The sequence below is a fragment of the Acomys russatus genome, chromosome 24 (assembly GCF_903995435.1).
Source record: "Acomys russatus chromosome 24, mAcoRus1.1, whole genome shotgun sequence".
Lineage (NCBI taxonomy): Eukaryota > Metazoa > Chordata > Mammalia > Rodentia > Muridae > Acomys > Acomys russatus.
Genome location: NC_067160.1, coordinates 8,420,951 through 8,426,572, shown reverse-complemented (window position 1 = coordinate 8,426,572; position 5,622 = coordinate 8,420,951). Strand labels below are relative to the sequence as shown.

The 5,622-nt window shown below is 38.8% G+C and overlaps 1 non-coding gene across 1 annotated transcript; it reads left to right on the top strand.

Annotated features, from left to right (window-relative positions):
* Window positions 1–4,510: 4,510 nt before the first annotated feature.
* LOC127207789 (U6 spliceosomal RNA) lies at window positions 4,511–4,617 on the top strand. Its single transcript, XR_007832990.1, has one exon. It is a non-coding gene; the product is annotated as a U6 spliceosomal RNA (small nuclear RNA).
* Window positions 4,618–5,622: the final 1,005 nt, after the last annotated feature.

Genomic DNA, 5,622 nt, shown 5'->3' with positions numbered 1-5,622 from the left:
GGGTTCTCCTCTCCTCATGGGAAACTCACAAGCAAGCAAGCAAGCAAGCAGACATGCCACCTGCTTGCAGGTACTTACAACCAACTGTGGTTGGCCTTGTTGTCCTCAGGCAGCTTCCTTAGTAAAAGCCAACTGGCTGCATCTGCTACATCAAATAAGAAAAGTGCCTGTCAAATTGAATTTGGAGGTAGTCCTGAGAATAAGCCCACTGTTGGTGTAAATTTAATAAAAACACTTAAAATGCGAAAGGGGGACAATGATGTGATAAGCCTTTGTTTATTTATCATATTCCAGATTCATTCTCAAGTGAGCTTTTCTTTAAAAATTACATTAATGAGCAAGAACCATATGGCTCGCAATAGAGACACCACAAGAGTGGCATAAATCCAGCTGTCCAATCCACCACATAAGCATGTTTTATTTGTGCCTTAATTGTTTTCTGTAAGAGAATTTCCTTATGTGTTAAGTATACACAAAGCATTTCATTTTCTATTTTATGGTTAATAATGGACATTCCATCATCATTATTATTTTACATTTACACAGCACCTTTCTTTTGGGCAATTCAGATAATTTACAACCACATCACAAGACCATTTGTGTAAATATTTTGCATGCCTGGTTAACAACCTTGAAGCTTGCCATGTGTTCACATTCACGGAGTTATGAATAATTTAAAGGCGGTCAAATTGAGATGAAATGGATTTTATTGATTTTATTTTTTGTTTACTTAAACCATGGAACTAGGGAGTAGACAGAGAGGGAGCTAAAGAGTAAGAAAATGTCACATACTAGCCTCAAAAAATTTTTTTGACCAGTTATATGTAATGTATTGGATGGGGAATATAACAAAAGGAAGAACATTCAGGAATGATTTTAAAACACCATTCTCTCAGTCAGTGTAATGAATCTACACAACTGCTTGTAAAACACCCAACACTTTCAAGTGACATTTTTCAATTACCTTTAAGCCTAAGCATTGCTAACGTTGGGTTTTTCTATAAGGCAGGATAGAACCAAGCTGACAAGTTCAGAGTGGATGTATGTGTGAGTGTCCAAGAAAGTCAGGGGAGAAAATAGCATCGAGAGGAAGCTAATCTGAACTCAGGAAAACAGTGCACAGGATGTGCAGAGCTGGGAGCTGGAAAGCATGGCTTCCCAGATGAGCAGGCCTATGGTTGGTATTCTCGAGAGTTTAGAAACACAACTGCTTCTCAGCTCTAGAGTGGAGCGTTGAAAGAGAATTGCTAGTGAGATTTTCAGTCATAGCCTCCCATGACTCACCATCTGTGTTTTCCAGTGAGGAGACCAGATCACTCATTCCATAATGGAACATGTCGTTTATTTAAACATGGGCATCTCTTAGACCATTAATCTCACTGCTGAGATTTAGAACGATAGCATGTTGGACCTTGGGGAAAGCACAGATATGAGGAGATTTGGATTCAGTCTGGATTTGGTTTGAAGTGTGGTGAAAAAAGGAAAATCTTGGAGTAGAAGATATTTGAGATCAAAGGATTCAGAGTCATCACCAGGTTTTCTATTTGCATCAACTATAACCCTTCACATCCAGGATAATCAGAGTTACCAGGGACCGTTTTCTTGTACGCCTCCCCTCCCCCCCCTTTTTTTTTTTTGGTCAACCAATGCTCAATGAGCTTCCTTAGGAATTAATTAATGGTGTCAAAACTTATCTTCATTTCAAACTAAGTTGTTTTCACCAAAGAAATACACACCCCTCACCTTTTGTCCTACTTCAATACCAACACCACAGCTCACATCTTAGATCAAAGTTGCCATCATATATTATTTCTTTTAAAATAATAGGCTCTTAAAACATCTAAAATCTGCTCCCACGCTGCATATGCCACACCACCTCTAGCTGTCTCTTGCCACATCATTTTTCTTACCTGTCATTTTGCTTCTGACACTGTCAACTGCATCCCAACTTCATAACTTTGTGCTGTGATTTTTCTGTTGTCTATGATTCATTTCCTTTTATTGTAGTCCTGTAGTTACTAACATGGTAGTGCTGTACCCTCAACCCTCCTGAACATTGGCTATCTCCAGTCAGCTACCCCAACGGGGCAGAAATACTTTATCTGCACTTTAACTTCTGCTCTTAGGTACAGGGCACTAAGAATATAAGTAATGCTCAACACTTTTAGAAAATATATTCATTTATTATGAAAAAATAAGTTAAAGTGTAGCTGATAAATGTGGAAGAACTTTGCATCCATACTCACAATCCTAGCCACAGCCACCCACAATAATACACAAAAGCAATTTTTATTCTAAATTTGTTTGGGTTTAAATTACACCAGTAAACCTCCATGGCTTCATTTTTTGGAGTGACAGGATTAAAACTATGATTTTTTTTAATTAATAGTTTCTGCTCTCACATTATCTCTTGATAACAGTTTTGTTTTATTTTTGCTAAGATTACAGTTGAATAAAATAACTGAATTTCTTTGTTTTCCATGTAGTTCTCATAGCATATGCATATCTATGTGTACATTTACTACCTTTTGTAGCACCTTTAGCTAAAGTTCTGGTCTGTGTCTTCATTCCTTATTGCTGTGACTTGGACATTATCTTTCCCCTATTCCATGTACCATAAGCTTGGTCCTCAGGGCACTGGTATTAGTACCTAGAGGCTTCTTTCAGAGCCAGGGTGCAGAGTGGTGGTTCTCAACCCTTCCAATGCTAAAACCCTTCAGCTCAGCTTCACATGTGGTGGGGACCTCCAGCTATAAAATTATTTCATTGCTACTTCATAACTAATTTCGCTACTGTTTTGAGTGGTAATATAAATATCTGTGTTTTTTCCAATGGCCTTAGGTGACCGCTGCAAAAGGGTCATTCAACCCCCAAAGCAGTTGCGACCCCTAGTTTGATAACTACCATTGTAGAAGATCTTTGATTCATCTGAGGGCTGCCCTTGGAAGAGATTGCAGACACTCTGTCTTGCTCACTGACTTATGGTCTGGAAATCTGCTCCGTTTTCACACACATATCCACCTTGAAGTGGCACATGTAAGCGGGTCCTCACAAGAGCTGGACAGAGGCCAGTGTCAAGCCCTTGAAAAATTTTTAGATTTATGGGTGAAAAAAACAAGTGTTTTATTTTTTCCCATGAAGTTATCTTGTCTCAGGTCCATTGCAGCAACAGAATCTCAGGCAGCTTACTAGAACACACGTGAGTCATTACATGTACCAGTGGCATTTATTAAATTCCTTGGCTCAGCATCTGTTCGAAATCTCCTTATATCATTTGGGCAGTTTTATTGCTTCATAATATTTTTACAATCAAAGACTAATTTAATTATTTTCTCTTACATTAGCCAAGGAGTGCCTTCTTCCCTAGACTCTTCACTCAGCAGTCTTACACTGTGGTCATCTGAGTTGTGCAAAAGAGCAGTGGCTGCCCTGTGATTTAAGTTTCTTTACCTGATATATGGCAGTTTCTGTTTTCTTTCTGCCCCTTTCTACATTGTAAAGACCTCTCCTGCATACTTCATACTTTTTATAATGTTAGGACCATATGATGCTTATATGTTTTCAGAACAAAAGAACTGGACACTGACACTGGATCGGACCTAACAGGATCCATTCCCCTCAGTGTGCTGGGCACTGACATCCTGCATCCTTCATGTTCCAGCACCAAGTGCTTCAGTTGCTGTTCCTCATCAGAACAGGACAGCTCCCAGGACAGCTTTGAGGAAAGCATCTGATCCCAATTGGTCTAGTATTTCAGATTGTCCCAAGAAAACTTCTATTAAGCCTGGAATTTCTCAACATTTAGAAACTGGACCACAAATGCTATTCCTAGCTTCTTTAACCATTTCCCCCAATTGTATTTGTTCCCCTACAAAGGTATTATTCATCCCAAAATGCCAGAAGTAGCCTTAAAAAGAGAACATTGACCTATTTTACTCAAGGGCGTTGGTAGGGTTTTGGTTGTTCTCTTGGGATATGTATATTTATTCTCATTGGGAGTTAGTTATAAGTTATTATTGGTCTTATTCAGAGAGAAAACAAGGTTGCACTCAGGGATTTCTCTCTTTTCTTTTATCTTTCTGTCTTGTGAATGGAGATAGGAGTTGAAAAGAAAGGAGGGGAGAATATAGAAATATATTAGGATGACAGGACAAAAAGTAGATTATTTAACCCACTCCTCAACTGAAGGCTTTAACTGCTACTCACAAACATGGTTATTTTTAATTCATTGGTATAGAACTTTGTATATTGATGCAAAATAAATTCAATTTTGATACATTGGTATAGAATTCAAATTTAAGATTATTCTTCACACACATTAAACGTATTGCTACTCTAACAGGGGTAATGTATCCATAGAGCTGAATTATAATACAAGGTTTACTTCCAATATTTGAAGGTGCTATTGTAGGCTGTTTAGGATAATTAAGTAATACACGTTAATTGTTAGTTGATCAAATCATGGCCATGCCAACTACTAGTCTATTTTCATCACAAGAATATATACCTAGTGCTCGCTTCGGCAGCACATATACTAAAATTGGAATGATACAGAGAAGATTAGCATGGCCCCTGCGCAAGGATGACATGCAAATTCATGAAGCATTCCATATTTTTCTATGGAATACTACTCAGCTATTAAAAACAAGGAATTCCCAAAATTTGTGGACAAATGGATTGAACTAGAAATGACCATAATGAGTGAGTTAACCCAGAAGCAGAAAGAGTCAAATGGTATATACTCACTTATATCTGGACACTAGCCCAAGGGGCATGTCCCATAAAAGTCTTCACTTACCAGGAAAGTGGGTCAGAGGATAGGACATCCTATTGGGACTTTAGGTGAGAGAAGCATGGAAGAATGGAGAAATAGAAGAATCCAGAGGGTCCTAGAAACCTACAAGAAGAACATTATGACAGGCAGATCTGGGCCCAGGGGTCCTGCTCAAACTATGGCACCAGCCAAGGACAATACATGCAGTAAACTTCGAACCCCTACCTAGATCTAGCCAATGGACAGGACATTCTCCACAACTGAGTAGAGAGTAGTGTCTGACTTTCAAACGAACTCTGGTGCCCCATATTTAAGCATGTACCCTGGATGGGGAGGCCTGGTGGCACTCAGAGGAAGGATAGCAGGCTACCAAGAAGAGACTTGATACCCTATGAGCATATACAGGGGGAGGAGGTCCCCCTCACTCACAGTCATAGGGGGGGGTAGTAAGGGGAAAATGGGAGGGAGGGAGGAATGGGAGGATGCAAGGGATGGGCTAACAATTTAGATGTAATATGAATAAATTAATAAAATATATTATTAAAAATAAAAAATAATAAAAACACACTAACAGAAAAAAAAGAATATACATCTAGGTTTAACAGATAGATTGGATTCTATAGATAGATAAGGGTGAAATAGATAAGGTCTTCAAAAACCTCAGAGTCCTACAAAATATGGCATTTAATTCCCACCAGCAATGAAGGAGTGTTCCTCTCTCTCCACATCTTCGCCAGCTTGTGGTGTCACTTCAATTTTTGATCTTAGCCATTCTGCTGGGTGTAAGATGGAATCTCAGAGTTGTTTTGATTTGCATTTCCCTGATGACTAAGGAGGTTGAGCATTTC